Source organism: Anomaloglossus baeobatrachus, chromosome 6 (genome assembly GCF_048569485.1).
Source record: "Anomaloglossus baeobatrachus isolate aAnoBae1 chromosome 6, aAnoBae1.hap1, whole genome shotgun sequence".
NCBI lineage: Eukaryota > Metazoa > Chordata > Amphibia > Anura > Aromobatidae > Anomaloglossus > Anomaloglossus baeobatrachus.
In genome coordinates, this window is record NC_134358.1 from 343,166,664 (window position 1) to 343,192,136 (window position 25,473).

General features: G+C 40.0%; 1 protein-coding gene across 14 annotated transcripts in view; it reads left to right on the plus strand.

Annotated features, from left to right (window-relative positions):
- Positions 1–25,473, plus strand: part of TRIO (trio Rho guanine nucleotide exchange factor) — a 3,493,742-nt gene that overhangs the window by 1,018,173 nt on the left and 2,450,096 nt on the right. The window lies entirely within an intron of this gene.

Sequence of the window (25,473 nt, forward strand, 5' to 3'; positions counted from 1 at the left end):
GGCCTAATTTTCCATACCCCTCTCCAGTTGATTGACTGTGATTTTGCGTAGGGAAGGAACATTTGTCAGGTAAGGTGATTAGGTGAGGATCCGCCAAGACACACAGAATCTATCTACTGTATGTTTATTTTGAAACGTTGCAGCGGTTTTCCCTAAATCATATATGTATACAATTGTGCATGAAGCCAATGTCTGATTTGTGGTGCCTGTGGTTGTTGTAGCATGAATTCCTTAAAGAAATCTGTCACCAGGTTTTTGCTACCCCAGCATAATTTAGAGACAGATAAATATTGCTGGCATCTCTGTGATTACCAGTGGGCAGGGGAGTAGAGCGGAGCAATATAATTAATAATTTTATTTATTTATATAGCGCTATTAATTCCACAGCGCTTTACATACATTGGCAACTCTGTCCGCATTGAGGCTCACAATCTAGAGTCCCCATCTGTATGTCTTTGGAGTGTGGGAGGAAACCCACGCAAACACGGGGAGAACATACAAACTCCTTGCAGATAGTGTCCTTGGTCGGATTTGAGAAAACCAATTAGAAGTGCACAGCCATAGTTTATACGGCAGATTTATCTGGAATAGGGGGGTGCACCTTGGTTGGATTTGAACTCAGGACTCCAGCGCTGCAAGACGGCAGTGCTAACCACTGACCTGCCGTGTCATTTTACAGTGCTGTGAGCCCAGCTCTTCACTATTTCCCTCCCCCTAAACTGATGGGGCTGTGAGATGAGACCTGCAGTGGTTTGTATATAACACACAACTCTACTTTCCTTTCTGATATATCAGTGCCTTCTTTGATAACAAAGGGAGGAGGAGAGTTGTTTGCTATTACTCACACATATATAACTCTCTTCTCGAAGTCGAGACGAATCTTTGCTAACGCCCCCTTAGTTTAATAGGTAATTAGTATATCTTCTTTACTAGCTAATATAATATATGCGATGGAAATTAAAAAATAAAAAGTTTATTCAGTTCCGTAGCCACTTTTCCATATTCTCTTTTATTAATCCTGTAATTATAATGTTAGATTTTGGGCCCATTTGAAAGCTGAAGAATTACTAACAAAATTGGCATTAGGTTTAAATGAAATAATAATTAAAACAAATCCAGTTAATATCAAATATCATTTCATAATTGGTATAAAAAGTGTTTTGTGGTGTCAGTAAAAATTAAAATTTCTTGCACAGTGAAAATTGATTTTATATGCATCATTAAAGAGAACATGACAGGTGATTCATGCTGCACTAACCATGGCAGCGTGTATTAAGTACTGGCTGTATTATCTCAGCCTGGTATGTTTGAATCTGAAATGCTGCAGCGTTACAGAAAACACCATATTTTAAAAGCATACAGAGGGCAGGAAGAAGCCACCAGGGTCCCGCCTGTCCAACTAGTCAACAACGTTGCAACCTTTCAGAGGTGAACATACCTGGCTGAGATAATACAGCTGCTGCCTGATGTTACCCACTGATTAGAGAACAGCTGATACATGCTGCCCAAACTGTTAAAAGTATTTAGAAAAACAAAATAGTTTTCAGTCCTGGACTTTAATCAAGTTTTACCCCTTCACGACCCATGACAGATATATCCGTCATGGATCGTGTGAGGTTAATCCCCGCTCCCTGCCGTTGGCAGGTCGCGGCGATCCGCGCACATATCAGCTGTTTTTAACAGCTGACGTGCACCTGCAAGTTACAAGTGGAATCGCTTCCACCTGCAACTTTTAACCCCTTACATCTCGCTGCCAAAGTCTGGCAGCGAGATGTATATGCACGCGGCCATTACATTCACTTACCGCCGCCCCCACCGGAAGTCACGTGCGTGATCACGTGACTTTCGGTGGCTGCCATGGTAGCACTGGGTCATGTGATGACTCCTGTAACCGACATGAATTACTTTCGGTTTCACTCGGCCTGGAGCTGAATGAAGCAGAAAGTGAGCATATCTGCTGATTACAGCTGTTTCACTGTGATCAGCAGATAGGGCAGAGCGATCAGATTCTTGATCCGTATAGCCCCCTAGGGGGACTAGTAAAATAAAAAAAGATTAAAAAAAGTTTTAAAAAATAAAAAAAACCTAAAAGTTCAAATCACCCCCTTTCAACCCATTGAAAATTAAAGGGTTAAAAAAATAAAAATATACACATATTTGGTATCGCCGCGTTCAGAATTGCCCGATCTATCAAAATGTAAAATTAATCTGATTGGTAAATGGCGTAGCGGTAAAAAAATTCCAAATGCCAAAATTACGTTTTTTGGTCGCTGCAAGTTTTGCGCAAAATGCAATAATAGGCGATCAAAACGAAGCATCTGCGCAAAAATTATACTGTTAAAAAAGGCAGCTCGAAGCGCAAAAAATAAGCTGTCACTGAGCTATAGATCCCAAAAAATGAGAACGCCATGGGTTTCGGAAAATGGCGCAAAACGTACTCCACTTTTATTGGACAAGCTTGTGAATTTCTTTTAACCCCTTAGATACAAGTAAACTTATACATGTTTGGTGTCTAAAAACTCGGACCGACCTCAGGCATCACAACAAACACATACGTTTTACCATATAATGAACGCGGTGAATACAATATCCAAAAAACTATTGTGCAATCACACTTTTTTTGCAGTTTTTCCACACTTGGAATTTTTTTGCTGTTTTCCAGTACACCATATGGTAAAACTTATGGTTTCATTTAAAAGTACAACTCGTCCCGCAAAAAACAAGCCTTCATATGGCAAGATTGACAGAAAAATAAAAAAGTTACGGCTCTCGGAAGAAGGGGAGAAAACCCCCCCTGGAAAAACGGAAAGCGCCCGGGGGCTGAAGGGGTTAAACAGGAAGATATTGTTGAATTGACCAATTAAAAATTATTTTTACCTTCATTGGCAAATTAATTATGAAAATTGATAATTATAAATCAAAGAAACAAAAGGGGGTTAGGAGATTATGAAACAAGCACATTCAATAGCAGCAGAACACTTAAATTATATAAAACTCACAAAATGTATTAGTTAATATATTAAAATGATATATTGTAACAGGAGTGTTTAGTAAACGAATATGAATTAATTGTGCAAAGCCTGCAAATAAATATTAGTCATACTGGCCAGTAAATACTTCAAGTTTATACAGTATAGTATATAGCTAAAATAGAATCAAAATGCAAAAAACATCTTTTATGCCAGCTTACCGACGTTCTGCAGAGCTTGTGGAATCCTATCAGTCCTTGTTAGCAGTCCGCAAGGAAACAGGGCAGGAGCCAGCCACACACTTCAAAAACGAAAAGGAGTAATATCCAGCAGAAAGATCCAAGGCAATTACTTGTCTTTAAACATACAAACTCCTTTCAGATAGTGCTTAGTGGGATTTGAACCGAGGACCCCAGCGCTGCAAGACTGCAGTGCTAACCACTGAGCCACCGTGCCAACTTCCTTGGGACCTCAGTCTTGTTTTTGACGCTCTTCAGACCCCTTTTGAACTAGTCACGGACATCTCGATGTTTCATCTCTTCTGTAAATTGGTGTTACTTATAATAATTCCCTCCATCAGAAGAATTTTGAAGCTCTGTGCCCTTTACTGTCGCTCTCCGTTCCATGTTTTTTACTTGTACAAGGTGGTCTTGTGGCCAGTGCTTTTTTTGTCTCTAAGGTAGTTTCTGCTTTCCATCCTAAATAGGACATTGTCCTTACTTCCTTCTTTCCTTCACCCTCTCTTCATTGTGAGAGTTTTTCACAGGCTGGTTGCTTTATTTGATCTTCCGTTCTAGAAGTATATCTGGCTGAGACCAGAGCAGTCTCAAATTATCAGCCAGGCGATGTTGATCCGAGATCAGGAAAGGCCCATAACCACCAACACTTTAAATACACTAATACAATTCACATTCAACGCCAGTGGCAAATTTGTGTTTTTGGGCTTCAGGCGATTAAATGGGTCCTGTACAGCATCCCTCTTTTCGCTATATATTAAATTATTTCCTACAAATCCTCCAATAGCTTTAAATTTGTGAGAACCAGTTAAAATCGAGATGTGATGTATTTATTTCTACACCCTGAACACTTTTCTAATTAGCTTTTATTTAAAATGTCCTATGCTTCTTCCTTTCCTGCTAATATATATATATTTTTTTTTTTTTATATATATATATCAGCAGGAAAGGAAGAAGCATATATATATATAATATATATATATATATACATATATATATATATATATATATGTATATATATATATATATGTATATATATATATATATGTATATATATATATATATGTATATATATATATACATGTATATATATATATATATATATATACACACACACACCCACACCGCTGGCCAAAAGTATTGGCACCCCTGCAATTCTGTCAGAGAATACTCAGTTTCTTCCTGAAACTGATTGCAATCACAAATTCTTTGGTATTACTATCTTAATTTAATTTGTCTTCAATGCAAAAAAAAAAAAAATCAGAAAGCCAGATTGGATATAATTTCACTCCAAACATAAAAAAGGGGGTGGACAAAAGTATTGGAACTGTTTGAAAAATCATGTGATGCTTCTCTAATTTGTGTAATTAACAGCACCTGTGACTTACCTGTGGCACCTAACAGATGTTGGCAATAACTAAATCACACTTGCAGCCAGTTGACATGGATTAAAGTTGACTCAACCTCTGTCCTGTGTGCTTGTGTTTCCCACATTGATCATGGAGAAATAAAGAAGACCAAAGAACTGTCTGAGGACTCGAGAATCCAAATTGTGAGGAAGCATGAGTAATCTGAAGGCTACAAGTCCATCTCCAAAGACCTGAAAGTTCCTGTGTATATGGTGCACAATGTCATCAAGAAGTTTAAAGCCCATGGCACTGTGGCTAACCTCTTTAGATGTGGAAGGAAAAGAAAAATTGACAAGAGATTTCAACGCAAGATTGTGCGGATGGTGGATAAAGAACCTCGACTAACATCCAAACAAGTTCAAGCTGCCCTGCAGTCCGAGGGTACAACAGTGTCAACCCGTACTATCCGTAGGTGTCTGAATGAAAAGGGACTGTATGGAAGGATACCCAGGAAAACCCCACTTCTTACCCTGAGACATAAAAAAAGCCAGGCTGGAGTTTGCCAAAACTTACCTGAGAAAGCCTAAAACGTTTTGGAAGAATGTTCTCTGGTCAGATAAGACAAAAGTAGAGCTTTTTGGGAAAAGCCATCAACATAGAGTTTACAGGAAAAAAAAGAGGCATTAAAAGAAAAGAACACTGTCCCTACAGTCAAACATGACGGAGGTTCCCTGATGTTTTGGGGTTGCTTTGCTCCCTCTGGCACTGGACTGCTTGACCGTGTGCATGGCATTATGAAGTCTGAAGACTACAAACAAATTTTGCAGCATAATGTAGGGCCCAGTGTGAGAAAGCTGGGTCTCCCTCAGAGGTCATTGGTCTTCCAGCAGGACAATGACCCAAAACACGTTTCAAAAAGCACTAGAAAATGGTTTGAGAGAAAGCACTGGAGACTACTAAAGTGGCCAGCAATGAGTCCAGACCTGAATCCCATAGAACACCTGTGGAGAGATCTAAAAATGGCAGTTTGGAGAAGGCACCCTTCAAATCTCAGGAATCTGGAGCAGTTTGCCAAAGAAGAATGTTCTAAAATGCCTGCAGAGCATTGTAAGAAACTGATTGATGGTTACCGGAAGCGGTTGTTCGCATTTATTTTGACTAAAGGTTTTGCAACCAAGTATTAGGCTAAGGGTGTCAATACTTTTGTCTGGCCCATTTTTGGAGTTTTGTGTGGAATGATCAATGATTTGATTTTTGTTTCATTCTCTTTTGTGTTTTTTCATTGCAAGCAAAATAAATGAAGATAAAAATACCAAAGAATTTGTGTTTGCAATCATTTTCAAGAAGAAACTGGGTATTATCTGACAGAATTGCAGGGAAGCCAATACTTTTGGCCAGCACTGTTTTTTTTATATATATATATATATATATATATATATATATATATATATATATATATATATATATATATATATATATATATATATATATATATATATATATATATATATATATATTATATTATATTATATTATATTTTTTTTTATTTTTTTTCCCCACAGCATCTATTTTTCTTTTCAATGTTTTATTTAAGTTGTCATATAAACATAAAGGCCAATAGAGCACATTGCAAAATATAGCATTATGTAGCATGAACAACAAAATTGTGTATACAGGTAGCAAGCACAGCAGTGTCACTCAAAAAGTCAGTTTCCAAGAAAAGACAAGTCCTGCACTACTCGTGCATAGCTGTCACCACGTGGGCTCACTCACGTATAGGAAAATGCAGCTCCAGCTGTCCATACGGATCCCGCATCAGCGTGCAGGTCTGAAGGAAGGGAAAGTTCCAATATTCCAAGGATAAGAAGAAACTGACCGCAAAACAGCTGGTATAACGGTAATCTTTATTCCAATATTCAAAGGTGCAGGATACAATCGGGCAGGAGGAGACCTGGATGTGGCCCCTCGCTGCGGACGACTGCCGTTTCGCCTGTAATTAGGCTTCTATGATGGACCCGTAGAAGCCTAATAACAGGTGAAACGGCCGTCGTCCGCAGCGAGGGGCCGCATCCAGGTCTCCTCCCACCCGATTGTATCCTGCACCTTTGAATATTGGAATAAAGATCACCGGTATACCAGCTGTTTTGCGGTCGGTTCCTTGGAAACTCAAAAAGTCAGTGCTTAGCCTCAGCCACGGGGCGGCCAAACCGCTCTGCTTACATTGGTCAATTTAACAAAACCTGGCCGATATAAAGTAGAACTATAATTAAATGACCTTTAAAAAAAACTATGAGAGGAAAGGTCATCGGCAGTCTGAGGTAACGAAAAAGAGCACTCAGGACATAGTAACCGATATTGAATATATACACTTAGAATAAAAAAGAAGATTGGGAAGATGTAGGAAAGACAAGGTAGGTTAGGAGGGGAGGGTTGTAGGGAACAGATTGTGGGTGTTAGGCTCAGATGGCTTAAAACAGATGTAAGAATGCAGCAGAGTTTAGTTTACTGGTCAACAGGACCGGCGTCAGTTGTGGACGTGGATTCCATTTCAGAGATATACTCTGTTGACGATCTGTAGGTTATCCATGGACTCCAGATCTTCTGGAAAGAAGCCAAATTGTGTTGAGTAAGGGAAGCAAGCTTCTCGATACGATACAGGAGGTCAATTTTACTTTGGAGATGATTTTTAGATGGTAGGGTGGTCACTAGCCAATGAGTTGGAATCAGGAATTTTCCCGCTGCCGCAACAAAAGCAACCAGCTTAGATAGCAATTTATTAGCCGTCCAAATGGGGAAGTTGATTAGGGCCTCTTTTGGAGTTAACTGGGCTTGAAAACTAGTAAGGTTCGAGTTGAGTGATGAGATATCACGCCAAAAGCTACGTAGAGTAGGATATGTCCACCATAAGTGGAGATAAGTTCCCATCTCAGTTTCGCACCTCCAACACAAAGGAGAGGAGGATGGATACCATTGGTGTGATTGAAGTGGGATTGTATACCAGCGGGAGACTATTTTATATAAGTTCTCTTGGAACCTAATGCAGTGTGAGGGACCATGTGAAAGGTTATATATGAGGTTAATTTGAGAGTCTGAAAATGTGGTACCTATGTCTTTCTCCCAGCAGGACACACAATCCTTTCTCGCCGTAGTATTCCGTGCGAGAGGACCTTCTTGGGGGTGATTCAACTGAGAGCACATGGACTCATATTTTGTGGATGATCTAAGCAGGCTACCACCTGAATGAGAGTGAACCATGAATTTTTTTATCCTGTAATAATGTAGGAAGGTTTAGTTTGCGAGGGCGGGAAGCTCTCCATTAGTAAAGTGTCAACCGCAATATCTAAATTAGGAAATTTACCTGTGATCCTTGTGTTAGGGTTCAAAGTGCGTATTTCGAGTATGTCTGAGACACGAGTCAGGGGGGATAAAGGAGGTGCTAGTGTAGTAGATAAGGTTCTCCAGCTCTAGTCAAGTGGTTGTTTTTTTTCCTTTTAGGTCCGTAGCCAGGTGGTGAGCATGCTATAGAGCGAAGGGGGGTAGGAGACATATGGTCCTCAATAGCAACCCACATTTTTTCTTCGGATTCCCAGAATCATTCAAGGATTCTAGGGCAGCTTGCTTGGTAGTATTTGTATTAGTTAGGAGCACCCATACCCCTTTATTTTTGGGTAGAGAGAGTGTGAGAATTAATACGTGTCCTATTAGTATTCCAAATATAGTTATAGATTAATGAGTTAGCCCTGGACAAAACAGATTTTGGGACCAAGATGGTAAGCATCTGGAACAAGTAAATAAATTTCGGCAGGATTATACTCTTTAAAGTTTTTCCTCCCAATCCATTACAAGAATGGTGCTCTCCAAGACATGAGGAATTCAGAAATCTTGGGAAGAAGAGGTTTAAAATTAAATTCAAAAAGTTCTGCAGGATTCCTTCCGATCTTGATGCCCAAGTAAGTAATGTATTTAGACGGCCAGCTAAATGGGAGGTTAGACTTAAGGTAATTAATTGAGTGGGTGAGAATGTTTAAACTGAGAGCTTCAGATTTGGAAAGGTCAATTGTAAAATTGGACAGAGAACCATATTCTTCCAGAATGGACATGAGAGCCGGAAGACCTGTACTCGGTCGGGACATGATTATCAAGAGGTCGTCAGTAAATGCTGCAGTTTTGTGTGGTCTCCCCTATCTCAAACTCTTGAATGATTTCACAGTTTCTGATTGCTTGTATTGGTGTTTCCATCGCCAGAACAAAGAGGAGGGGGGAAAACGGGCACCCCTGCCTAGTTCCATTCTGGATATCAAAAGATTCACTTAGAGAATTATTAAGTTTAATTATTTCCGATGGGTGCATGTACATTTGAAGTATGGCCTGAGAGAAATGTGGTGGGGAATGAAAATGTGTAAGTACTTCTTGAAGAAAGTCCACCCTTTCAAATGCTTTTTCTGCATCAGTACCCTAAAAAGTTTTTTTCATGTATGTTAGCTTATTGAATTAGGTGCAGGATTCGGATGGCATTATCTTTGCCTTCTCTACCTTTAATAAACCCTGTTTGATCGAGAGAAATAAGATTAGGTAGGAGTTCTGCTACTCGCTTGGCTAACATACTAGCGAAGACTTTTTGGCCCTGTGCGCACACTTCATTTTTACCCCCCTTTTTGTTTTGCGTTTTTGCTGCAGGAATTTCTTGAGAAAATGGTTGTAACCTTACTGCAGACATTCCCCAGTAAAACCTATGGGAAAAAAAATTAGATGTGCGCACACTGCGTTTTTTTCTCAAGAAAATTCTGTAGATTTTCTTGAGAAAAAGAATGAGCATGGCACTTCTTTTCTGCAGGTAGCTGCGTTATTGCACTCCATTGACTGTAATGTAATCACGAAATACCGAAGGGCATAATGCAGGTAGCAAATTATGTGTGTTTCATTGCATTTTCCTGCGTTTTTCCCGCATTTCCGCGTTTTTCGGGACATAATGTTAATCACTGCCCTGCGTTTTGCATGGAAATGGTGTCATTATGACAGGAAGAGGAAGTTGAGCAGAGCGTAAACACACAGATATCACACTCATACACTGACATATAGAATCCACATAGAAATTAAACGTACATATTAAAAATAAAAAACGAAATAAAACCGTGGGCTCTGCCATATTTTTACCGTTCAGCCAAGGTAAACGCACAGCGGTTGCTTGGTATTCTCAGGCTGGGGAGGGCAAGGGCCAGGGTTATTGAGAAAAAAGATTTCCAGCATCGGAGAGACTGAGGGATATGTTAAAACTTAAGACGTTTATTTAGTCCATTAAAACCAGAATATCACACACAGGGCATTGGGGCACACAGTGAGGGACGCGGGTATGGACTTTGTCCTACGCGTTTCAACCTATTCGGTCTTATTCACTCTATGCACGTGTCTTTCCGCCCGGGCCAGGGCGTTCCGTGCATCGGTGTTGGATCCTAGGGTGAAGAGAGGTGAGCTGAATTCATTTTCTTTTCTTTCATGGCCAGGGTTATTAACCCCTCCCCCCCCCCGCAGCCAAGAATATCAGCCCGCCGAGAATGTCGCATCCATTATGCGACATTCCCTGCGTGTTACCAGCTCTTCCCGATTATCGTGATGTGGTGGCAATCGGGGAAACAAGTTGATGGGAGTGCATAGCTGCCACTAAGTCCTTGCTTAATCATAGAAGCGACTATGAGACAGCTTCCATGATTAAGCTGTAAGTAAAGTATATGAACACACACCGAAAAATCCTTTATTTTAAATAAAATAACAAAAAAGCCCCCTCTTTCACCACTTTATTAACCCCCTCAAACACACAGCTCCAGCGTAATCCACACTGGTCACACGACGCTTACATCCAGCCGTGTCTGACACAGTACTCAATGCAGCCTCGTTCAGGGAGCGATACTGCAGGGGTAGCTACAGATAATTTCTCACGGTCAGTAATGTGAACACATTACCGCTCGCAAGAACTGCAGTGTGTCCTCACAGGGACTCTATCTATCCATCTGTCTATCTATTTATCTATCGATTATCTATCCATCAATCTATATCCATATATCTATCCATTATCTTTCTATCTATCCATTACCTATCTATATATCTGTTTATTTATTCATCTATCTATCTATGTCCATTATCTATGTATGTATGTATTTATCTGTCTATGTATTCATCTATCTATCCATTATCTATTTATCTATCTACTTATTTATCTATCTGTCTATCTATCCATTATCTATTTATCTATCTGTCTATCCATATATCTATCGATTATCTATATGATTTATTGCTGTTAAAGCATTAAAAAACGCAGGGACCAACCTTCAAAAAATCGCGGTAAAAACACATGCGTTTTTTGGTGCGTTATTGGTGTGTTTTTTTTAACACAGGTGCGCTGATCCTTCACTCTCAAGAAATTTCTTAAGAAATATCCTTTTTTTTAGTGTACACATAGCCTTAGGTCTACATTAAGAAGGGAGATCGGCTTATAATTACTACAGGATTCCGGATCTTTACCTTCTTTATGTTAAAGCGAGATGTGCGCTTCAAGGGCCTGCTTGGGGAATGAGTGGCCTGCAAGGATGGCATTACACATATTAAATAAATGTGGAGCCAGAGTTTTTATAGAAGTTATTGTAATACATTGATGGCAAGCCATCTGGACCTGGTGCTTTCCCTATTGAGGTTTTAGACATGATGTATTGGACCTCCATGTGGGTGGATGAATGAACTAGAAAGAGTTGTTTGTTGGTCCGGTGTCAGTTTAGGTAAATGTAGTTTAGAGAAGGAATGCCTGAATTAAAGGGGCTTTTTTTCTTTTGCCAAGGGCTGCTCATGTGGTCAAATTTGGTATAATTCCAAATACTGTATAATTTTAGAAATTCCGCAGAGATCCGAGACGAATCGGTGGTTCAGCAGCCATCTGCAGTTTTTATGGCATGTATAAAAGTGTGGGCTTGGCGTTTCTTGATTAGGGAAATTATCAATTTTGACGCCTTTAAGCCGTGCACGAATAGTTTGTTTTTCCAATTTATGTATAGTTTTGCCGCTTGCTTGTTAAGCAAATCTTTTAAGAGCTGTCTTTTAGCAGTTAGTGCCTCAAACACCGATTTGGCCCAAGATCTCTTGTTTATTAACTCCAATTCAACAATTTCTTTGTATAGGGTATGGAATGCTTATTTCCGTTCCTTGTTCAGCTATGAAGAAATATAGATACATTTCCCCGTGATTAAAGCTTTATGGGCTTCCCAAAGAACTGGAGATGAGACTTCTGGGAATTCATTGGTCTTAAAGTAGTTATCTAAGGCCGTTTTTGTGTCTGTTGTTTATCACTCGGAGAGGTCAAAATTGATTTGTAAAGTCTCCACGATCTAAATGTGGAATAAGGTTTTTGAATTGTTAAATTAACTGCGACTATCGAGTGATCTGTATGGACCGTTGGTAAGATGTCTGCTTTCATTATTACCGGGAATAGAGACCTCGGGACAAAAATATAATTGAGTCTATGATGGGAGTTATGAGGATGTGAGAAATAGGTATAGTCTCAGTCCGAGGGGTGGAGATACTGCCATGCATCAATGAGAGAAATGGACTGTATAGAATTTTTGATGCGTGAAAGATCTCGAAGAGATATATGGTATATTTTAGACATGGAGTCAAGATGCAGTTTCAGGGCTAAATTTAAATCTCCACACAGGAAAGATGTGCCGTCTGCAAAGAGGCTAAACTTTCTGAGTGTGGAGAGAATCCATTTGACTTTTTTCTTGTTAGGGGCATATATGCTTCCGACCGTAATTAAGGAGCCGGACAGTAGTGCCGTGGGAAAAGTAAAGGTAGAAAGATTAAAGCGTTTAAAGGAAACAAAGAAACAGTGCTTCAGAGAGAGTCAAGAATCAGAGATATAGCCTTTTTGCAAAAAACTAGGAAGGTACTAACGTAGAACAGGAGCTTGTGCAACCTTGATAATCAGGACAGAGGCTCACACCCTATGTGGGGCGAAGTCAGGTCAAGCAAGTGACAAGGCAGCACAGGAGCCTGCATAACACTGCAAATAGTTCAAAATTATAACATAGCATAACTTAGCATCCACCGGCTAATTAAGATAGAATATAGTCTGTGGGCAAAAGGAGACTATGACCATAGTCATATATAACTCAGCCACTAAACTTGAGAAATGAATATGCAATATATAACAGTCCCGTTGTTACTAATTACTTGTTAGGGATCCGATATACCCAACGGAGGTATAACCTCTACATTACTTATTATTATACATAGGTCCCTGTTTTACTCTCTTCCCCCTCCTTCCATTCAGTCCTTCCGACCAATCTGAGTGGGTGGACGAACGGGGTCAGCACCCAGCTTTGTGGTAATGACGTCATCATTCAGTTAGGCTAAGTCACTATGACGTGGTGCGGCGACCAGCGGTCAGACCTCTTTTTTTTTTTTCTTTTCCCTTCAGCCTTTCTCTGGGGGGGGAGGCCTGATGGGGGACATTCCAGGTACCTTGGAGGTCTCCCAACCAAGCTCACGCTATTCTCCACGACCGCCACCCAGTGAGGTAGATGGATATTGGGTTAACCCAGACCGGACAAGAAGCCCGGCATGTCTCCATGCGCTCGTATTGTATAGGTCTGGGGGCCTTTCCGAACCGTTAGAGAGATGGGAAATCCCCATCTGAAGGAAATCTTTTTCTTGTAGAAGGGTAAGTAAAGGTTTGAGAGACGATCTCTGGGCCTATGTATACCGAGATAAGCCCGGCATAATTCGAATAGGTTGGCCTTGATAGGAGAGTGGTTGTTTCTTACGTGCTGCATGCAGAATTAATTCTTTAAGCTGGAAGAAATGAATCCGGCAATTTATGTCTCTTGGTTGAGGATTATTCGGGTCTTGAGGCCGTAGGACTCTATGGGCCCTGTCCAATTCAATGAAAGTCCCAAGCGGGCGACGTAGTAGCCCATTAAAAATAGAAGTCAGTGTGGATAGGATATCTGTATTGGAGATGGATTCTGGTAGGCCCCTGACCCGTAAGTTATTCCTCCTATTTCTATTTTCAAGATCATCCAGGTTAGATTAGAGATTTTGTATTTGGGAGGAGTGGCGGTTAACACTTTCCGTCAGCAATTGTATAGTTTTAGTCGAGGAGTCACGAGACTGAGTTAGGGAGTCCACCTTTGAAGAAAGATTTTGTAAGCTCAGAACGGAACTGTGCAAATTCTTGCTAACATTCAGAGACAATCTGAGATGTCAAATTGGCTATGTCTTGTTTGGTGGGAATTGATTGTAGTAGTATACGAAGGTCTGCCAGAGTGTCCGGTTTGTTTTCTCCCAAGGTTGTATGGTTGGACAACTCACCACCATCAGGGTTTTGTTGGTCACGTCTGGCAGGGACTGAGGTGCTGCCTGTTAGACTAGCAAGGGCACTATTTTGGTCTAAAGCCACTGTTGCTGTCTGTTTCTCCCATCGGGGTGTAGCTGCCTGTTTCCCAATCTCTGGAGGCAGAAATCTATGAGAACCCTGTCGACCATCGGGCTGGGGAATCGGCTAAATATATATAGGAGGGGTCAGACCATATCCCCTGAATCTCTCGGGCTCATAGGATGTCATCTCAGGGGCCGCAGGCATTTTGCTGGGCATATGCTTATGCAATGCGGCTTGCTCTATAGATGGACGCAGGGCAGAGAGGGATAGCGACCACCCCTCGCCCCATCCCCCACCTGCGATCCACTCAGCTGATCGCAAGGCAAGGGGGGCCACCTATGACTGTGGGAGCACTCTCGTTCCTCTGCAGCACTACAGATACCCGCCTCTCCCCTAGCAAGGACGCAGGAGAGCCGTATGTGTCCTGCACCGCTCTCAGGCCGCCTAGTGTCTCCAAGCAGCCCTCTACAGTGTGGGTAGGAGAAGTGCCGCCATCCCTCCCCCCCTGTGCCTCACATCACTCAGAGCCGCCGCGTCCTGCAGTCCCTCCGCTTTCTTCAGCACGTGTGCGTGCTCCAGCTTCTGCCGAGTACAACCTGGCATCTGGGAATCCTCCTGCAGCTCTCCGCTGATGATATCATTCGGTGGGAGCGCGGGCACTGATGCATCCAAAACCCCACTGCCACGTGGGGAGCCGCCATCTTGCGATGCCGCGTCCCCTCTGTCCTCCGTTTGTGCTGGCTGCTTCGGGGAGATCCCCTGGTTAGGAGAGGTACGTGGCTCCATGGCTGCCTGGTGTTGTAGGGAAACCTGACGGTCGGTCCCGGGAGCCGAGGATTCCTCAGTTTGCAGGCCTCGGGGTGTGTCATTGGCGTCGCTGGTGGGAGGGCCCGGGGCTCTCAGTGGGGAAGGTTTGAGTGAGTTAGGAGCGTAGCAATGTCTCCTTTAGTGGTTGGGGGTTGAGAGGAGGCTCGGGCTCTAGTTTTCCTAGTAGATTTGCCCATATTTTTTGATGGATGCTGATGGATTCTTCTTAGTGTAGCAGGAGCTCCAGGAATTGCAGCCTCACACTATCATGGTCAGCCACGCCCCCCCCCTTCAGATATATAACTTTAACCACTTAAGCCCCCGGGTGTTTTGCGTTTTTCTATTTTTTTTTCCCCCTCTTTGTTTAGAGAGCCGTAACTTTTTTATTTTTCCGTCAATCTTGCCATATAAGGACTTGTTTTATGCGGGACAAGTTGTAGTTTTAAATGAAACCATACGTTTTACCATAAAGTGTACTGGAAAGCAGCAAAAAAAATTCAAGAGTGGAAAAACTTCAAAACAAATTGTGATCGCACAATAGTTTTTGAGATATTTTATTCACCATGTTCACTATATGGTAAAACTGATGTGTCGCTGTGATGCCTCAGGTCGGTGCGCGTTTGGAGATACCAAATATAAATAGGTTTACTGGTATCTAAGGGATGAAAAAAAATTCACAAGCTTGTCCAAAAAAAAGTGGCACACGTTTTGCGCCATTTCCAAAACCCGGAGCATTCTCATTTTTCTGGATCTATGGCTCAGTGACTACTTATTTTTGTGTCTCGAGTTGACTATTTTAACTGTACCATTTTTGCACAGATGCTACGTTTTAATCGACTGTTATTGCATTTTGTGCAAAATTTGCAACGACCAAAAAATGGAATTTTAGGCGTTTGGGATTTTTTGGCGCTACACCGTTTACCGATCAAATTAATTGATTTTTTATTTTGATAGATCGGGCATTTATGAACGTTGCAATACCAAATATGTGTATATTTTTTTATTTTATTTTTTTGTAACAAATATTCTATTGGTATGTTTTATACAGAGAAAAGTACATGTTCTGTCATCTCATTACCAAACAGTAATTGACACATTTTTAAAGAATAATACCACAAAATTGGTCAGATCCATGTACGGACACTCCAAAAGGCATATAATATATCACAAGAAGGAAATAAGCATATTTTCCTCCCAAAAAAGGCGTACACAAAGTCCCAATTAATCAATAATTTTATTAATGTCAAAGAAAAATATCCACAAACAAACCACACCAATGAAATAGTAAAGTGCAGTTAATGAAACAGAATAAATGGAAAAGCGGTATTATATTGCACATAAATATCAATAAAGTGACTTGTGCTGCGCGCCTATTGAAAAAGCGTAAGACTAAACGATCTTATATTGCACATAAAGATAAAGTGACTTCTGCTTGAAGCCCATACGGAGCAACCATATAAATATGTGCAAAATTGCTATAGATATTATGCTATTATATAAAGTGTTCTATCATAACACCAATACTGTGTATATACGGGCTCAATAAGAGCAACAAAGAAATTAGTCACAACAGATAGCGCTAAGTGTTAAATCCCAATTGCTCCATGAGGCATTGCTGTGAAGCAGCCATGACTCTGTAAACTGCCCAAAACAAATGAGCCTTTATGCATCCGCAAACTAACGGTATAATATAATGAACCATACATGTACTATAGATCATAACATCACAGCAAAAGCCGCATGGAGCCATAAGGATACATAGTATTAACTGTAACAGCAATATAGGTCAGCTAAATAAAATCCGTGCTTAATCCCAGTTAGTCATGCCCCCTGTAGAAGCTGGGAGCGAAACACGGGGCGGGGAATTGGACGTTTACGGAATATATCACTGTCCCAGGTAATTATTGCTCTGGCGGTCTTGTTGCGGATATGCTTTAGATGGAGCGCATTTGCGTTTCACATTGTGTTTAAATACCGCTTATTTGCGGATGCATAATGAATTATTGTTTTGGTATTATCCAGCATAGCTCTCTTAGTAAAGGCTATCTCGCAACACTGTCCTACTTAGTAACTGGGACTAAGCACGGATTTTATTTAGATGACCTATATTGCTGTGACAGTTAATACTATGTATCCTTTATGGCTCCATGCGGCTTTCGCTGTGATGTTATGATCTATAGTACACGTATGGTTCATTATATTATACCGTTAGTTTGCGGATGCATATAGGTTCATTTGTTTTGAGCAGTTTACAGAGTCATGGCTGCTTCACAGCAATGCCTCATGGAGCAATTGGGATTTAACACTTAGCGCTATCTGTTGTGACTAATTTCTTTGTTGCTCTTATTGAGCCCGTATATATACAGTATTGTTGTTATGATAGAACACTTTATATAATAGTATAATATCTATAGCAATTTTGCACATATTTTTATGGTTGTTCCGTATGGGCTTCAAGCACAAGTCACTTTATCTTTATGTACAATATAAGATCGTTTAGTCTTACACTTTTTCAATAGGCGTGCAGCACAGGTCACTTTATTGATATTTATGTGCAATATAATACCGCTTGGTCCATTTATTCTGTTTCATTTACTGCAATTTACTATTTTATAGGTGTGGTTTGTTTGTGAATATTTTTCTTTGACATTAATAAAATTATTGATTAATTGGGACTTTGCGTACTCCTTTTTTGGGAGGAAAATATGCTTATTTCCTTCTTGTGATATATCATTTTTAAAGAATGTAGAAATTAAAATCATTTGCAAACACTAGCAATTGATTATAGCTATGAATAAAAATAGACAAACTATAAAGTTAACTTGGATAGTTGGATGGAGGGACATGTGCACTCAAAACCCACAAACCCCATCAACAAAGGTCACTCACACTTGTGATTGTAATAAATGTGGGTATTTCCTCCACACTCCCGGGTGTTACCATTCCCGCTTATATCTAGGCCTGTTCCCTCCTGCACCATCTCTTCCAAGCCTTATTACATTCTACCAAACGTTCACCCATTTATTATTTTATCATTTTTTAGGATGTCTATATCGTCGATCACTCATTAACATGGAAGTCTGAAAAAGGCCAGCCGCTTCCCCCAATTAATTTCAAACTGAAATCCTTAATTCATTCTACTTGCGACCATGTGTTCCATAGTACAATTATGTTGCATTTTCATAATGATTTCTTGGATGTTCGGTACTAGTGTTTGTTTCCACTTATTCGCAATGCTTGCTCTCACGACCGTTAGCAGATGAGCTGTGATGATTGCATCATCATGAGTCATTGTTTCTAGCCCTAAAGACAATAGAGCTGCTCCCGGTCCCAAGACCCATTCATACCACAGAATTTTGCTCAACAATTGTTGTACCTCTTTCCATACTTGCTGTATTATCTCGCACTCCCACCATATGTGAAACATACACCGTGCGCAGAATAATTAGGCAAGTTGTATTTTAGAGGGTTTTTTTTATTATTGATCAACAACTATGTTCTCAATCAACCCAAAAGACTCATATCAAAGCTTAATATTTTTGGAAGTTGGAGTGGTTTTTTTTTAGATTTGGCTATCTTAGGAGGATATCTGATTTTGCAGGTAACTATTACTGTGCAGAACTATTAAGCAACTTAATAAAAACCAAATTACCATATTCCCATCTCACTTGTTGATTTTCACCAGGTAATCCAATCTAACTGCACAAAATTTAGAAACAAACATTTCTAACATGCAAAAACAAAACCCCAAAAAATGAGTTACCAATATAGCCACCTTTCTTTATGATAACACTCAACAGCATACATAGATTCTGTCAGCTGCTTGATCTGTTTATGATCAACATTGCGTGCAGCAGCCACCACAGCCTCCCAGACACTGTTCTGAGAGGTGTACTGTTTTCCCTCCCTGTAGATCTCACAGATTATGAGGGACCACAGGTTCTCTATGGCATTCAGATCAGGTGAACAAGCATGCCATGTCATTATTTTTTCATCTTTTAGACCTTTACTGGCCAGCCACGCTGTGGAGTAGTTGGATGCATGTGATGGAGCATTGTCCTGCATGAAAATCATGTTTTTCTTGAACGATTCCAACTTCTCCCTGTACCACTGCTTGAAGAAGTTGTCTTCCAGAAACTGGCAGTAGGTCTGGGAGTTGAGCTTCACTCCATCCTCAACTTGAAAAGGTCCCTTAAGTTCATCTTTGATGATACCAGCCCATACCAGTGACCCACCTCCACCTTGCTAGCGTCTGAGTTGCAGTGGAGCTCTCTGCCCTTTACTCATCCAGCCTCTGGCCCATCAAGAGTCACTCTCATTTCATCAGTCCATAAATCCTTTGAAAAATCAGTCTTAAGATATTTCTTGGCCCAGTCTTGACATTTTATTTTATGTTTCTTGTTCAAAGGTCGTCATTTTTCAGCCTTCCTTATCTTGGCCATGTCTCTGCATATTGCACACCTTGTGCTTTTTGATACTCTAGTAATGTTGCAGCTCTGAAATATGGCCAAACTGGTGGCAAATGGCATCTTGGCAGCTTCACGCTTGATTTTCCTCAATTCATGGGCAGTTATTTTGCGCCTTTTTTGCCCAACATGCTTCTTGCGACCCTGTTGGCTACTTGCCATGAAACGCTTGATTGTTCGGTGATCATGCTTCAAATGTTTGGCAATTTCAAGACTGCTGCATCCCTCTGCAAGACATCTCACAATTTTAGACTTTTCAGAGCCCGTCAAATATCCATTCTGACCCATTTTGCCAAAGGAAAGGAAGTTGCCTAATAATTAAGCACACCTTATATAAGGTGTTGATGCCATTACACTACACCCCTCCTCATTACAGAGATGCACATCACCTGATTTACTTAATTAGTAGTTGGCTCTCAAGCTTATACAGCTTGGAGTAGGACAACATGTATAAAAAGTATCATGTGATCAAAATACTCATTTGCCTAATAATTCTGCACACAGTGTAGAGCCTGAAAATCTATTGCACCTCCAGCACATAATTGAGGAGTGTGGAAAAATTTTATTTAGTCTTACTGACGTATAGTACCACCTGTAAAGGATTTTCCTAGAAATCTCTAAATGGTTAATGCAATGCAACATTTTCTTATGTAGTTGGAAAGCATTCTTCCTCCGTGTAACTAGTATCTTAGGTCTTTTTCCACATTTTTCACATATGGTAAGGAATGCGGACTCTGCACTGTATTAAGGGTCTCATACGCCATTGAGATCCCTTTGGCCGAATCTTTATTAAGTGCAAAAAAATTCTCATATTTAGATATTAGAATATCATGTTCTGATGTTACCCCAGTTACTAAGTGCCGAATTTGTAGATATTTATAAAAATCTCTTTTGTTGACTCCAAATTTATCGATTATATCCGAAAAGCTGATTAGTTCTAAACCCCTCATAATGCAACCCATCAAGAGTATGCCGTTTGCTATACATTCATCTAAATTAACAAAGGGAATTACTCTATTAATTACCAACAATGGAATCTTGTTTATTCTCGTAGGGATCAACCTGTGGCCCTTCTTTCTCGATAACCATATACCTGTGGCTGCCCGGATTGTAGGATAGTCTGGAATATTCATTTTTTCCGAGAGGTGAAGGTGCCACATAAAGGAGGCCATCGAGGGTGTTTAACTATATGGGTTTCCAATTGTACCCAAGCCTTGGATGTATCCTCCATTCACCAATATCTAGGCTGGTCCATCAGTGTGAACCCCAAACCTCCCGCATCTATTGGCATGTACAAGAGCTTTGTTGAAACTCTTGCTTTTTGACAGTTCCATATAAAGCTTGTTAGGGCCGACTGGATTTTATTTAGGGTCTTTATTGATACTTTAATAGGTAAATTTTGAAAGTAATATAAGACCCGGGGCAGGATCATTATTTTAACTATAGAAACGTGACCTATCAAGGACGCTAATGCTTTGGTATATGCTTGCATCTCTTTTGTTATAGTTTGCAGTAAATTAGAGTAGTTAACTTTTCCCAAGTTTTTGATTGGAAATGTTAAGTGAATGCCCAGGTCAGGAATTTTGTCTGTTGCCAATATCAGTGGGGATTCCACTTCTATACTTTTTTTACATTCTCTGAAATACCCATATTTAATATCAGTGATTTACTCACATTGACTTTATTATAACTAACTTGGCTAAACTGGGCAATAGAACGAAAAATATGACGCAGAGATACCTTAGGGTTTGTAACACACAAAATGACATCGTCCGCAAAGAGACCTATCTTGTTCTCCAACCTACCTACCAAAATTCCTGAGATTCCTCTCCCCTTCCTAATTGTTTGGGCAAATGGTTCCATCAGTAAAACACAAATCAGTGGAGAGAGAGGGCATCCTTGCCTCGTTCCATTGGTTATACTGAATTTGAGACAATAACCCAGATGAATACTCCTGGGCTGAGGGACAGTAATAAAGTGCTAAAATAGATGACAAAATTGGCCCCCCAAATCCAAAGCACTCAAGTGCCTTCTCCATATAGCCCCATATACATCTTGCTGCCAGATTTTGGCATTGAGATGTAAGGAGTTAATAGTCGCTGGCGGAACGTGATTTCACTGGTGACCAGCAGGCACACATATCAGCTGTTGAAATCAGTTGTGTGTGCAGATCGCAGTGGCCTTTCCACGGCAGGTGGCGGGGATTAACCTCACACAATCCATGACGTACCCAGTACGTCATGGGTCGCTAAGGGGTTAAAATATTTGGAAAACCACATATCATTTGCTTTAAACTTCACAAATACTTGGTATCTTGTGTTGGTAAATCACATAAACTCCCAATAAAATACATTTATATATTATCAATGTGGAAAAGTTCACTGGGTATAAATACTTTTTCAAGGCACTGAAGGTCATTCATTTTTCCACATTCTCCTGAAATATATTTTTGATTTTCTAATATTTTGGGTGATTTGAATACCACTTAACCTGTTCAAAAGACTCATTTTAATTTCCTATTACACTGATCCAGAATTATTTTCTCCTCTTCCACGAGGAGAGCTAAAATGTAAGCAAACTATCCTCCCTTTTAGTGAACAGAGAGAGAGAGTACATACCCTGGTGGGAGGGACAATGGAGATCCTCATTCCTCTTATGCTTTTCCTCTTATGCTTTATATAGTAAATCCCACCATTATCATATTCTTTATAGAGTTCAGTCAGTTGTTGTCAAGCAGTCAAGTCGTGCTTTTATCCTCATTGTCTGCATAAGTAACCCCCTCCGAGAATATTGGTTTGGCAACACATAGACACTTATTTGTACTATCATTAATGACAGAAAACCTGCCAGTTTCAGAAATGTTCCCATAATAGTGAGACTGTCAAAAATCAGAACGTTAGATATTTTAAACATTTTGGATAAAAATACAGTATGTTTAAATTCCAGAATACACTTTAGTGAATGTGGGACTATTTCCATAAAAATGAATCGGAGCATAGGTGAATAGAAATTGAGAACATTATTTCACCATTTTCTCTATTCTGTGAGCCCTTGGGTGTCTGATTGCACTTTGTCCTATGATTTTTATGCACCCATAGACTTGAATTGGCGTGTGTCATCTGACCTGCTCTGCTAATCACAGCTGAACCTAATCTGCTTTTTAAAAAGAAAAACAAAGTTCATTGGCACTGCTCCATAGACTATTAGTGGCTTAAGGGCTATCTGATAAAACATCTGAAAGCCCTCGTTCTTATTATTTGCTTGTGTGAGCGAGCAATATTCCACAAAGTACTCTTGTAATTCATTTCCTGAAGCGCTAGCTTGTCTTCATTTAAATAATGCAATCAATCTCTTAAAACGCTCATTATTAAAAGAAAATTAAACGGTCTCATTAGATCTGATATTATATCTCGCATTATTACTTTTAACATCTCTACACTTTTTATCATTGCCCCTAACTACATTATATTGCAATGTTTTAAAGCTTTGTCGATAAGGTCAGTTTAGATATTATTGTTTTAACCAGGAAATCCCTTTATCGAAAGGGCCAGAATGAAAAGTAATTTATTACATGGGTAGTCATTCTAAAACACACACTTGGGATAACCTTTTATGAAAAGCCAATTAACATACTATATTCTGTGTCTTTTCACTTTCCATGTTTTTTAAGATAGAGAATTATGTTTCTTTTATTGGGAGTAGCTGGATTATTCCAGTAAGAAATCAGCCCCGGATGATATGTGACTACTATTAATTGGTTGTGGGTGTCTGCATGGATGGTGGATAGGTGATGCCAGTAGGAAGTTCCCTCATGGGTACTAGACCCCTGAGACAGAAGCCCTTGTGGTGATACCAACTAACCTCTTGATGGAAGTTACACCATCTGCATAAGGGGAAAGTGATATATATTATAATATAGATTTCTAGTTTCATAATTTGTATAATATTTGGTTTAATATTTCCTTATCTCATATGCAATGTTCTAAAAAACTGTATATGCAATGTTCTGAAAAACTGTGTTACGGGTAATACACTAGGAAAAGGATAATGATTAACCCCTTAATGACCCATGACATACTAGATACGTCATGGATCGTGTGCCGGTAAGCCCCGCCCCCTGCCGCCAGCAGGCGGCGGCGAGACGCGCACATATCAGCTGTTATCAACAGCTGATATGTGTGCCTGCTAGCCGCGGGTGGAATCGCTTCCACACGCGGCCATTAACCCCTTACATTTCGCTGCCAAAGTCTTGGCAGCGATATATATATGGGCGCCGCCATGACAGTGACTTACCCCGCCCCCACCGGAAGTCACGTGACATGATCACATGACTTTCGGCGGTTGCCATGGTAGCACAGGGTCATGTGATGACGCCTGTAGCTAACATGAGTCACTTCCTCTCAATGCCGGAATACAGCTGGCATTGAAAGTGCAGCAGCAAATCTGCAGTTCTCAGCTCTGTAGCTGAGATCTGCAGATAGTGCAGAGCAATCGGATTGCTGATCGCAATAGCCCCCTAGGGGGACTAGTAAAATAAAAAGAAAAAGTAAAAAAAAAAGTTTTAAAAAATTAAAAAAAAATAAAAAAACCTAAAAGTTCAAATCACCCCCCTTTCACCCCATTGAAAATTAAAGGGTTAAAAAAATAAAAAATGCACACATATTTGGTATCGCCACGTTCAGAAATGCCCGATCTATCAAAATATAAAATCAATTAATCTGATCAGTAAACGGCGTAGCGGCAAAAAAATTCCAAACGCCAAAATTACGTTTTTTGGTCGCCGCAAATTTTGCGCAAAATGCAATAACAGGCGATCAAAACGTAGCATCTGCGCAAAAATGGTACCGTTAAGAACGTCAGGTCGAGACGCAAAAAATAAGCCATCACTGAGCCTCAGATCCTGAAAAATGAGAACGCTACGGGTTTTGGAAAATGGCGCAAAACGTGCGCCACGTTTTTTGGACAAGCTTGTGAATTTTTTTAACCCCTTAGATACAAGTAAACCTATACATGTTTGGTGTCTACAAACTCGCACCGACCTGAGGCATCATACCCACACATCAGTTTTACCATATAGTGAACACGGTGAATAAAATATCCCAAAAACTATTGTACAATCCCACTTTTTTTGCAATTTTTCCGCACTTGGAATTTTTTTGCCGTTTTCAGTACACTATATGGTAAAACTTATGGTTTCATTTAAAAGTACAACTCGTCCCGCAAAAAACAAGCCCTCATATGGCAAGATTGATGGAAAAATAAAAAAGTTATGCCTCTCGGAAGAAGGGGAGCAAAAAACAAAAACGCAAAAACGGAAAGTGCCCGGGGGCTGAAGGGGTTAAAAGTTATTTTGACATAATACTAAGAAAGGGGGCTGTTGGTGAACTTCCAATAGAATCTTTGCATGGAGTTTTACTTTGTAAATTGTATAAAAAAGTACAGGGCAGTAAACAAAACTGCATATTCTCACTGCCTGTGTGCATTCACTTCTCTAAACACTTGTGACTAAGAGGGTCTACTCCAAAAGTTAAACTACAGAATCACCAGTGAGGCCTAATTGTGGGATTATCTTAAAAAAAAATCTTACATAATTTCTGGAGGTGCTTGAGAAAGGGAGTGGAGTCCCAAAGAACATGAAAAAAATATTCACTGCAAATGTGTACACTTTTTCAAGTAAGTGGTACATTAAGTAAAGATTTGGACAGTGTGTCTTAATTGCGACCAAGAAGTGATGTTTTAATACTTGGAATCTTTTTCCAACTTTTGCTATTGGGATAAAAATATGGATAAACTGGGATAATTGTGCACCAAGCAATTAGTGATAAACAGAGAAAAGCTTAGAGAAATATTATTTCCATACTTACAAAGATCAAGAGTAACATTGGTTTATAAATAAAGGGCAGATGATAATGCCAAAATATGGTGAAGAATATAGGCCTAAAATACCGTAATGCATATAAAGAGCGTGATTCTGCAGAGATAGATACCAGCGTATGACAAGCACTTACAGGATATTTTATGCATCCTTATGTAGTCAGTAATGACCCAGGCATACATGCATGAAATTTTGTTACGACATCAGCAAGAAATACAACAGAGGATGTACAATGTAAAAGAAAAAGCATATTATGCAACTTTTTGTAGTCAGGTGTCCCAAGATGAGATGTATGGTATTTTGTTATAACATCAGCTAAAAATATAATAGAGGATGTACAACCTAATTAG